The following is an 11500-nucleotide window of genomic DNA, read 5'->3' as shown; positions in this document are numbered from 1 at the left end:
TGCATAGGCCATTGATCCCGCTCCTCTATAGTCATAGGAGAGGGGCACATCCAAACATCTTCTATTAATTTACACTATTTTACACGCACCCCCATTGATTTCCAGTGAGCTCCTCCCCTTCTCATTATTTCCATAGGGCTTGTCGGGGCCACCTTAGTTGCCATTCCATTTCCAGGTACCACCATGCTATTACACAGGTGCTGGCCTCCTAGTTGAGAATTTGCATTCCCATACACATCTTCCCCCCCAAGGCCAGCCTTTGGAAGCCATCCCCCACCCACTCATGAGGTTTTCTGTTCATTAAAACACAACAATGCTAGCAACAAGACAAACACCACAGACAAACAACACAAAACATAGATCCATGGTATTCTGGGTTATTTTTCCCGCTGGCACCAGCTTGCTTGTAGAGTGTCTGAAAAACAAAAGAAACAATTTCCTTCCCCATGGTGGGGACAGATTATTGCTTAATAATAATACCACTTTCTTTTACAAATGTCCTTGCTACTTGCAGGAAAAACAGAAGAATTACCTCCAGACTGTCCTTATTTTGTTCTATAGTCAGGCTAGTGAATTACCCCACTCACTGGTCATTTATGAAATTCATGAGGTGGTGTACCTCAGTTTCCCCTCTCGTACAACAGACCAAGTTTGCAATAGTTTCTCTGCTGTACCAAGCTTTAAGTTTATTCTCCGGTAATAGCTGAGACACAGCTTCAGATTTTAGTACTGTACACACACACACACCCCGTAAGGTTAACCTGTCCCCCTTATTTTCAGGCTTGACTTGTTTTTTTCACCTCCCTTTCCTGAAGGGCCATAATCTGAGTCTTCTAGTAGCTTGTTTGCTGACCAGATGTATTCAGTTATTTGCAGCTCCTTTGTGCCCATCAGCTAGGTAATTTGCATTTACACAGAGGATTACTAGCTTGCTTCTGGATCCAAAGCTGTTAGCAGCTCAGACACTGTCTTAAAAGGGAAGCATTTTACTTCCACCAGAGTTCTGATTACTTTCCACTTTCATCTCCTGCTCCAAAACACAGCGATCTGAAAAAGAAAGCACAACCTATTGTGGCTCCTTTTGGAGCCCTATTAGGATTTTAATGAAGTACCATGTTTTATTTGCATTTCTTTTACTCCTTTTCCAATATACACTGCACATGTCCTGGGAAAATGCAAATTCCTTCCATATAGTTTAACCTCCATAACATCATATTAGCCAAATTAATTTTACACAAGTTATAACTGCCTCCCCCATGCCTACAGAGTTTTCATGCACACCCACCAAAGCAACAATCTAATCCCCCAGAGCCGTCCCAAGGCTCAGTGTTCCCATCATTCCTCCCCTTTTCCTTTTCTTTTACCTGTGCGCACACTCACAAAATTCTGTTTTGCCTAACATCCCTTGCACTGTGATTACTCTTTTTTACACAACTGTACCCCAATTACAGTTCCATCTTGTACAACTAGACACAACCAGGGGCAGCCAAGTTAAGTTCCAAAAGAAACCACTTCCATCCTTTAGTGATTTTGATTACATTACCCAATAGTCAAATAATTTTGCTCAGATTCTCTCTCTCTGCCTGCTGCCTGCAGCAGTCCCTTATAGACCATTTCTGTGGGAAAAGGGCCCATTTTCCCTCAGAATAGCTATAAAGGCTTCTGGGGACAGAAGCGTAGTGGTGGTAGTAGCCACTCTACCTGACCCCCTTGGAAAATTTAATGACCAAGCTTCCATCCAATGTGACTGCACAGAGTTGCACATACAGTTACATTTATATAACTGGGTTTTATCATTAAACAAAAACTTCCTTCTTGACATCTCACATAAGTATCCAAAGTACTCTCCATTAAAACTTCAGAAAAACAAAAGAGTGTGGAAAGGCAGGTTGCACTTTGAAACTTTTATTTTTTTTTCCTCCACTCCCCCAGGACCAAGTCTCAGATCCAGTCTCTAAAGGTGGTCTGTTAACTCTGCTTTTGACCTTAAACCCTTTTGTGCCAAATCATCTTTCACTACCCCTAACTAATTTACAACCCTTCAGCAGCCCTTGCTGAAGCAGCACCAAACTTGAAAGATTTCTGGCAGCTTCCCATAATGCTGCCCTTACTTCAAACCTCTCAAGCAGACTGAAGTGCCTCTTTTCCCTGGGAGGCATTCAGTCCCCATGGGCAGGGAACTTCTTCCCCTAGCCATATACCAAGGAGGGTGGGCTCCTCAGCCACCCCCCATACCTCTGGGTCCCCTAACACTTCCTCCATTTCCTTTTTAATCTTATCCCAGGTTGACCCCTGTACCTGGTATGGGCCCTGGTCCTCCCTTATCCATTTATCCAAAAAATCCTTTACCCTGGCTTGCCAGAACCCGCAACTACCATCACGAGAGTTCGCGATACCCCCTCCAAGCAGCTGCGCGGACTGTTGGGGAGGGGGACTTACAGGCTGCCACTCACCTATCCAATGCGATGCATCCGAGTCACCGGCACCAAGATGTTAGAGGGCTTATTCCTTCACCCACTTACTTCCCTGGTCCTTCTCGCATGAACAGAGAGCAACAATACCCGAAGTCCAAAGGTGCAAACAATTCGATGTTTATTGGGGTGAACTTCCAGCAAGCATGATTCCAGTTTCCTTCCTTAGTATCCTCCTTCCCAGCTCTGACACCACAGAGCCTTACACCTGTGTCCCTGTTCCCATTCCTACCCTTAGCCAAACATGATTCCAACTTCCTTACTCCCATTCCCTGTTCCCATTTCCCCCTTTAGCAAAACATGATTCCAATTTTCTTACCCCCATTCCCTGTTCCCATCTCACACACCCACATGCCCACCCACACCCACACCCAGTCACTTCCTCATTGACTACAGATTATATAGTAAAACTTGAGTTCTGCTTAGCTATACCTTAACCAATCATTTTAACCAATTATATCCCACCACCTCAATAAGTTTACACCCAGCAAAATTATACAGAGATTATACAGACAAACAACAGCAAAGTGGGAACTATAATGACAAAACAATACAGAAGTGAGGATTTCACATCCCAGCTATTGATAAGTGAGTTCTTGCCAGACAGGATGCTATCAAACTAAGTTTCCTTTTACATTTTCTAGGCACTTCCCTTTCTCTGGAGGTGATAGGAACACAATCCTGTCCTGATAGTGCCTAACAGCCCAATAGCACCTTATTTCAATGTGACTTGTTTGGAATGTGAGGATGTGACCGTTCGCTTCCCAGCTTATGGCTGCCTCTGCTGCTTAGCCAAAGGCCTTAGCCTAAGCACAGGGCCTCAGACTGTCACAGTAGGAGAAGGCCCTTACACTGGCAGACAGTGGTTTTGATTCTTTCTTTTATACCTCTATCACTAGCCAAGTGATAAGAATACACCTAAATTCTTAGAGTATAGGCCTTTACAGGCAGGCCTGAATATCTATATCCTAACTGAAGGGAGCCAGGCCAGTTCTCAGGGAACGAGAACTCCCAGCATCTTTAGCAAAGCTTTCGACACGGTTTCCCACAGTATTCTTGTCAGCAAGTTAAAGAAGTATGGGCTGGATGAATGCACTATAAGGTGGGTAGAAAGTTGGCTAGATTGTCGGGCTCAACGGGTAGTGATCAATGGCTCCATGTCTAGTTGGCAGCCGGTATCAAGTGGAGATGATTTAATTGGGGATTGGTCCTGCTTTGACCAGGGGGTTGGACTAGATGACCTCCTGAGGTCCCTTCCAACCCTGATATTCTATTCCCCAACCCCACCCTCAGCCTGGGCCCCTGGCTTCTGGCCCAGCCTCGTCGCCCTTACCCCCGTCCGCACCCCACTTCCCAGGAAACAAGAGCCCCACTCCCAGCCCTGGTTCTCGACTGCAGCTTCCGAGGGGCCGCAGACACGGATAAGAGGGCACAAGTTTGGGGACCACTGGTTTAGGTGAAGTCCTCAATCACTTCTATGCAGTCCAATAAAAAGTATTCCTCACCCACCTAGCCCCTCCATCAGGATGGACGAGGTATGTTCTGCTGCTCTTCACTCATACAGGAAGGATAATAACATTTCATTTCACTGAATGCTAAAGTGATTTGTAACCTGACACCAGCCAAAACGGGTCATTCTGGCAAAGCGGCTCCATCACGCTGTGTACCTAAGCAGAGTAGGCGTGTCTATGCAAACGGTCTGTTCCTGAAGTTTTTCCCCCCAGCTCCTCACTAGATGTGAGAGGGGAGCACATTCAGACCCTGCTTACGCTTAGTATTTAAAAACTCCTTATTGGCCCTATATCTGCTGGCCTTAGATTTCTCCTCCTGTCCTTTTCCTGACAGCTCAGATGAGGTGGCCGAGTGGTTAAGGTGATGGACTGCTAATCCATTGTGCTCTGCACGCATGGGTTCGAATCCCATCCTCATCGAAGGCGTTCAGTCTTCTCTCTTCCTTTACAAACAACCATATCCCCCCTTTGGTACAATGACAGACCAAACCATGGTGCTTCCTGCAAACAAAAACTTTCTCAGGTACTCAGATCCCCTGCTTCAAATGAAATGTGGTGCTGAAAGAATTGTGTAGCTCTCTATAACTTATCTCAAAAGGTAATATCCTCATAATTTCCCCCAAACACCCTGGGACCGCCCCAAATTATTAAAATGCCCCCATCCACAGCAAGACCACGACAGTGACCCACAGCTAGAGTGTCCAGGCCAAGCTGTTCTGAAGGAGGCAACTCAAACATTTTCTCTCTGCTTCCCTTGGCAAGGTCTGACTGGGAAAAAAAAATCCCCCAAATTGAAAATTTTCTGCTGAAAAACCAGATTTGAATGAACTATTATTATTATTATTCTCTTCTGATCTCTGAATTATTTCAGTTCAGTCTTTGTCCTCCTCATGTGTTTCCAGGTGTTGAGTTGTGGGGGAACGAGGCCAAGTCATGATGTCTCTTCCCCTCTTTCATAGTTTCTTCCAACTTTCTAGAAAGCTCCTTTGCTAGGATGTGAGTCAAGCAGTGTCCATTGTCTCTGTGCTATCTTGGAGAAGTCTGCATTATACACGGTTCCTGGGATAGACCTTGCGCGTGTGGATACCTTTAATGGGCCAGCAGCGAGCCTAGCTTTACATTGACAATGTAGAACGTGAGACTCATAATTGGTGGTTTTGAGTCGTAAGTGCCCTACCTACTCTGGTTGTGTGCTCTGAGAGTCATCTCCTTGCTTTCCATTTAAGGTCAGGGTGGGATATTATAACCAAGTGTTCTGGCAAAACTTTTCCCCTGGCCTGCTCAGTGAACCCTTTGCTGAGAAACTTTCCATGTATTTGACTGCATGTCGGTTTTCTATATTGTCGGATGAGGCCCAAGGTGCTGGACGGGAAATGTCCATGGAAAACTCAGATATTCCTGTTCTCCGAAAAAAAGGTAGGTATTAGTTAGACACCATTGCTTCTAGTATTCCTGTGGAATCCAAGGCTAGCTGAAGAATTTCTGTCTATACTAGAAAGAATCATTCCATTGTAAATAGAAATGAAATGAGATCTGCAGCTCGAGTCAGTGCCCTTTAAAAATATTTGCTAAGAAAAAAGCCATTCTCTCCCTTGTTGATAAGGACAAGGAGCCCTCTTTTGCTCCCAATTTCAAATGCGGAGTGAATGGAGATTTTTGTTTAAAAACTTTCATTGCCCTGTGGGAATGGAACCCACGACTCAGCTGTTAAAACACCAGAGCCCACCACTTAAAGGACCAGGTAGCACCATTTCTTTCTGACAACTAGCTTTGGCTTTCTCAGGCTCCTACTTCACCATCTCAGACGCTGCTCCAGTCTCCATTGCCCTGAAGGGACAAGAAGAGAGAGTGAAGGATCCCCTGTGCTCAGTGTCACAAACCGAGCCCAAAAAATGGATGACATGGTGTCACAATCTCAAATTATGCCTCCATCAGCATCACAGGAGCAAAACAAAGAAATCACCAGAGGAGCAATTTTCCTCTGCTTGCCTTTACCCCAGTGCAGTCCTCTCCGCTTCTTCTTCTGCTGCTTATAATCTGGAGGCTCTGTCAGGGGAAAAAATCATTGAGCTGACAGTATTTCTGGGATAGAAACCCAGAGAGGGGAGTTGATGCCACCTGATGGGAGGCTGATTCATTTTCACAGGTCTCATGGCTTTAGCTGCCCCCTAGTGTAGCTCTCATTTTGTCAGTGCGCGCTCTCAGGAAGCTGACAAAGTGCTGAACCCTCCTTCTTTTGGGCCACTGGGAGCGTGGGGATTGCACACCAGCTGCAAGCCCTTCTGTCCTCTCCTTGTCCTGCTCGGCTACCCCAGACTCTTTCCCACAAATGGTTTCATCAGATGCTGGAGGGGTCTAAGGACCTACCTACCTCGTAAGGCAAACTGTGATTCCCTTCTCTGACACTCCTGGGGCCACAGTCTATGAGAAGCTTCTCCGCAGGAGGTCTGATGTCCTGCAAAAATGTGTGCATGGCTTGGGGGGGACCCTACTTGTCTACCCCCTCTCTGGGAGCTGAGAAGCTTTTTCTGACTCTCCCCCACTATGTGAGTCAAAGAACATCTCCCCATGGTGGGAGAACACTAAATTCCACCCTCCCGTACTTGTTTCTCTGACCAGCTGGTAAATCAACCCCAGCTCTCTGATGTAGAAACCAGCATCTAACCAGCCTTGTAATAGCCCCTGCTTGCTAGCTGGAGAGTGAAGGAATGAAGAGAGAAGGCAAATGTCAGAAAAGGAATCTCAACTCACACTCTGACTGTGCCTTTGAAGAAGTGCTACAGACAGCCTGGCTAGCTCAGTTGGTAGAACATGAGACTCTTAGTCTCAGGGTCATGGGTTTGAGCCCCATGTTGGGTGCTTGATCTTACTACCTTAAGTGTACTTTTTTCTTTATATGACAGGTTTCAGAGTAACAGCCGTGTTAGTCTGTATTCGCAAAAAGAAAAGGAGTACTTGTGGCACCTTAGAGACTAACCAATTTATTAGAGCATAAGCTTTCATGAGCTACAGCTCACTTCATCAGATGCATATCGTGGAAACTGCAGCAGACTTTATATATACACAGAGAATATGAAACAAAACCTCCTCCCACCCCACTGTCCTGCTGGTAATAGCTTATCTAAAGTGATCATCAGGTGGGCCATTTCCAGCACAAATCCAGGTTTTCTCACCCTCCACCCCCCCACACACAAATTCACTCTCCTGCTGGTGATAGACCATCCAAAGTGACAACTCTCTACACAATGTGCATGATAATCAAGTTGGGCCATTTCCTGCACAAATCCAGGTTCTCTCACCCCCTCACCCCCCTCCCAAAAACCACACACACAAACTCACTATCCTGCTGGTAATAGCTCATCCAAAGTGACCACTCTCCCTACAATGTGCATGATAATCAAGGTGGACCATTTGCAGCACAAATCCAGGTTTTCTCATCCCCCCACCCCCATGCACACACAAACTCACTCTCCTGCTGGTAATAGCTCATCCAAAGTGACCACTCTCCCTACAATGTCCAGCACAAATCCAGGCTCTCTCACCCCCCACCCCTTTTTTCCCGGGGACACACACACACACACAAACTCACTCTCCTGCTGTATGTCCCTGGGAAAAAAGGGGTGGAGGGTGAGGAAGCCTGGATTTGTGCTGGACATGGCCCACCTTGATTACCATGCACATTGCCAACTGTGTTCTTTCGCTTACATCCTTCACTTCTTTGGATGAAGCTGTGTGTGCCACCACCTTACTTCATAGCTGAGACCTCAGGTACAAGCAGCTAGTTACAAAGGCTAAATTCCCGTTGCCATCAGTGGGAGGTTATCCTGGGCTGCCAGGGCTGCAGGACCTGGCCCATGATCAGTCAAGCTGCTGTAGCAGCTGCGCTCTTATGTGGTGAGTCCGGCAGCCTATTACCAAACTGCTCTGCCATCACCTGCAGGGCGGCCGCACTGGCCAAGAATCTGGCAGAAGAGAGACCCAGGAGGAGAGAGGGAAAATGTCCTCAGCAGTCACAGCCGGCAGGAGCAGCAAAGGCGGAGTATCAGACACACTTTTTCACCAGGAGAATAAATGTGTACAACCTCCTGATATGTTTTCAGTTTACTCCCCGTTCCAAGGAAACCCTATTCTGCTCTATTATGCTGTCATGGGATAAAAGGGGAGGTCCTCTCGTGGATCAATAACTGGTTAAAAGGTAGGAATAAATGGTCAGTTTTCAAAATGGAGAGAGGTAAAGAGTGGTGTCCCCCAGGGGGTCGGTACTGGGATCAGTACTCTTCAACATATTCATAAATCATCTGGAAAAAGGGGGTAAACACTGAGGTGGCAAAATTTGCAGATGATCCAAAATTACTCAGGAGAGTTAAGTCCAAAGCAGACTGCAAAGAGTTACAGAAAAACCTCACAAAACTGGGTGAAAGGGCAACAAAATGGCAGAGGAAACTCAATGTTGATAAAGGCAAAGTCATGCACATTGGAAACCATAATCAAAGAATCATAGAATCATAGAATATCAAGGTTGGAAGGGACCCCAGAAGGTCATCTAGTCCAACCCCCTGCTCAAAGCAGGACCAATTCCCAGTTAAATCATCCCAGCCAGGGCTTTGTCAAGCCTGACCTTAAAAACCTCTAAGGAAGGAGATTCTACCACCTCCCTAGGTAACGCATTCCAGTGTTTCACCACCCTCTTAGTGAAAAAGTTTTTCCTAATATCCAATCTAAACCTCCCCCACTGCAACTTGAGACCATTACTCCTCATTCTGTCATCTGCTACCATTGAGAACAGTCTAGAGCCATCCTCTTTGGAACCCCCTTTCAGGTAGTTGAAAGCAGCTATCAAATCCCCCCTCATTCTTCTCTTCAGCAGGCTAAACAATCCCAGCTCCCTCAGCCTCTCCTCATAAGTCATGTGTTCCAGTCCCCTAATCATTTTTGTTGCCCTTCGCTGGACTCTCTCCAATTTATCCACATCCTTCTTGAAGTGCGGGGCCCAAAACTGGACACAGTACTCCAGATGAGGCCTCACCAATGTCGAATCCCAACTATACATATAAAATGATGAGGTCTAAAATAGCTGTTGCCAAACAAGAGAGGGATCTTGGAGTCATGGTGGATAGTTCTCTGAAAACATCCACTCAATGTGCAGCGGCCGTCAAAAAAGCAAAGAGAATCTTGGGAATCATTAAGAAAGGGATAGATAGTAAGACAGAAAAGATCATATTGCCTCTATATAAATCCATGGTACACCTACATCTTGAATACTGCATGCAGATGTGGTCGCCCCACCTCAAAGACATATTGGATTGGAAAAAGTTCAGAAAAGGGCAACAAAAATGATTTGGAGTATGGAGCATCTGCCATAGGAGGAGAGATTAATAAGACTGGGACTTTTCAGCTTGGAAAAAAGATGACTAAGGGGGGATATTCTAGAGGTCTATAAAATCATGATTGGTGTGAGTAAGTAAATAAGGCAGTGTTATTGACTCCCTCTCCTAAGACAAGAACTAGGGGCCACCAAATGAAATTAATAGGCAGCACGTTTAAAACAAACAAAAAGAAGTATTTTTCACACAACCCACAGTCTACATGTGGAACTCCTTGCCAAAGGATATTGTGAAGGCCAAGACTATAACAGCGTTCAAAAAATGAACCAGATATATTCATGGAGGATAGGGCTATCAATGGGAATTAGCCAAGATGGATAGGGATGGTGTTCCTACCCTCTGTTTGCCAGGAGCTGTGAATGGGCGACAAGGGATAGATCACTTGATGATTACATATTCTGTTCATTCTTTCTGAAGCACTTGACATTGGCCACTATGAGCTATAGGGACCTTTGGTCTGACCCAGTATGGCCGTTCTTACGTCCTCATGGCCCTATGCTCCTTTCATATATATTCCTGGGATTCTGCCTTACAATGTGTCCCTGAGATCTCACTCAAAATGCCCCAGACAGGCAAACACTCTAGGATCCTGAAGCCTCTGCCACCCATGTTGTACCTTGTCGCTCATCACTAACCCTTGATGCTGCTCCTTTCTATAGACTGTGAAGAGGGGGGAGGCAGTGCAGGAGCCTTCTGGGGATGCAGATCCAACACTTTGGGAGAGACAGATTGTTTGAGGCATCAGATTGCTGTAAGCCAGGGGCGGGCAACCTGTGGCTCCAGAGCCACGTGTGACTCTTCAGAAGTTAATATGCGGCTCCTTCTATAGGTGCTGACTCCGGGGTGGAGCTACAGATGTCAACTTTCCAATGTGCCGGGGGTGCTCACTGCTCAACCTCTGGCTCTTCCACAGGCCCTGCCTCCACTCCAACCCTTCCAGCCCACTCCCCTGAGCCTGCCGTGCCCTCGCTCCTCTCCCCTCCGCCCAGAGCCTCCTGCATGCCACAAAACAGCTGATCGGGCGGTGCGGGGAGGGAGGAGACACTGATCGAAGGGGCAGTCGGTGGGTGGGAGGCGGTGAGAGCTGAGGGGGCCGAGTTGATGCAGGGCTGCTGACATATTACTGTGGCTCTTTGGCAATGTACACTGCTAAATTCTGACTCTTTCTCAGGCTCAGGTTGGCCACCCCTGCTCTAAAGCATGCAGCCTCCCCCTAAAACAAGGGCCTGTTCCAGCCCTGAGTCTGGGCTACTGGGATCCCTCCCACAGGGCAGGGTGCCCACAGATTACAGCCTGAAAATAGGTATGTGAAACTAACTCCTGTTCTCCCTGACAGGCTTCCCCTAGATCAAAAGGCACCCCAGGCAAGAAGCGTCTGCGGTGCCCCTCCTCACGTGTTAAACTTCTGAATATTGTATTTTTATTGCATTTGTAACTCATTTCATGATTTTGATGCAGAATTTGTATGCATGATTTTCTCTGTCATATAAGATGATACATTTGCAGGCTAGAATCTGTACATCTGTTTTTATTTATGCCAGAAATAATCAAATACAAAAGTTTATTTCCTTTAAGCATATAGAATTTTTCTAATTTTAACAGTAACTGAAATGTACTAACATCTAGAAATTGAATGGCCACCAACACAGGGTGGACCAGTCTTAACTAGTGTTACATTGAGAAACAGCGTTAGACTGTTAACCCAAGTCCTTTAGTTCAAAGGTCACTTTCTCGACTTTGTCCTCATGAACTGAAGCGCAGCATTAGAGAGATCCAAAGACTGGCCAATGGCATTTTCAAGTGATAAAATAGTAAGTGATGTCGGTCTCTCATTGGCCATCATAGACTGAACATATGTTTTAATGAGCCTGAGCTTCAAGGCGAGGGTAGCTCTGTCCACCTCCTTCCCCTGTGCTGCTGGGCACCAAGTCCCTGGCGGCCAGTAGGTAAAGCCGGGAATACAGGGTGGGGTGCCAAGTGGCAGCAGGACTCTTGCCACCAGGGTTCAGCTGCCCAACTTCCTCCCCGTGCCACTAGCCCCAGTCGCCTTCAGCCACCAGGTAACCCAGGAACGAAGGCAGGAATGGGGTGAGGAAGCAAGTGAAGCTGAGCAAGGCAGGCAAAAATTCACCTT

General features: G+C 46.5%; 2 non-coding genes across 2 annotated transcripts; both read left to right on the top strand.

Annotated features, from left to right (window-relative positions):
- The first annotated feature begins 4320 nt into the window (after positions 1-4320).
- TRNAS-GCU (transfer RNA serine (anticodon GCU)) lies at positions 4321-4402 on the top strand. Its single transcript has one exon. It is a non-coding gene; the product is annotated as a tRNA-Ser (tRNA).
- A 2366-nt stretch (positions 4403-6768) lies between these two features.
- Positions 6769-6841, top strand: TRNAK-CUU (transfer RNA lysine (anticodon CUU)). The gene has a single exon. It is a non-coding gene; the product is annotated as a tRNA-Lys (tRNA).
- Positions 6842-11500: the final 4659 nt, after the last annotated feature.

The sequence above is a fragment of the Lepidochelys kempii genome, chromosome 28 (genome assembly GCF_965140285.1).
Source record: "Lepidochelys kempii isolate rLepKem1 chromosome 28, rLepKem1.hap1, whole genome shotgun sequence".
In the NCBI taxonomy this organism is placed as follows: domain Eukaryota; kingdom Metazoa; phylum Chordata; order Testudines; family Cheloniidae; genus Lepidochelys; species Lepidochelys kempii.
The sequence above is the reverse complement of the archived record's forward strand: the minus strand, read 5'-3'. Positions and strand labels throughout refer to the sequence as shown.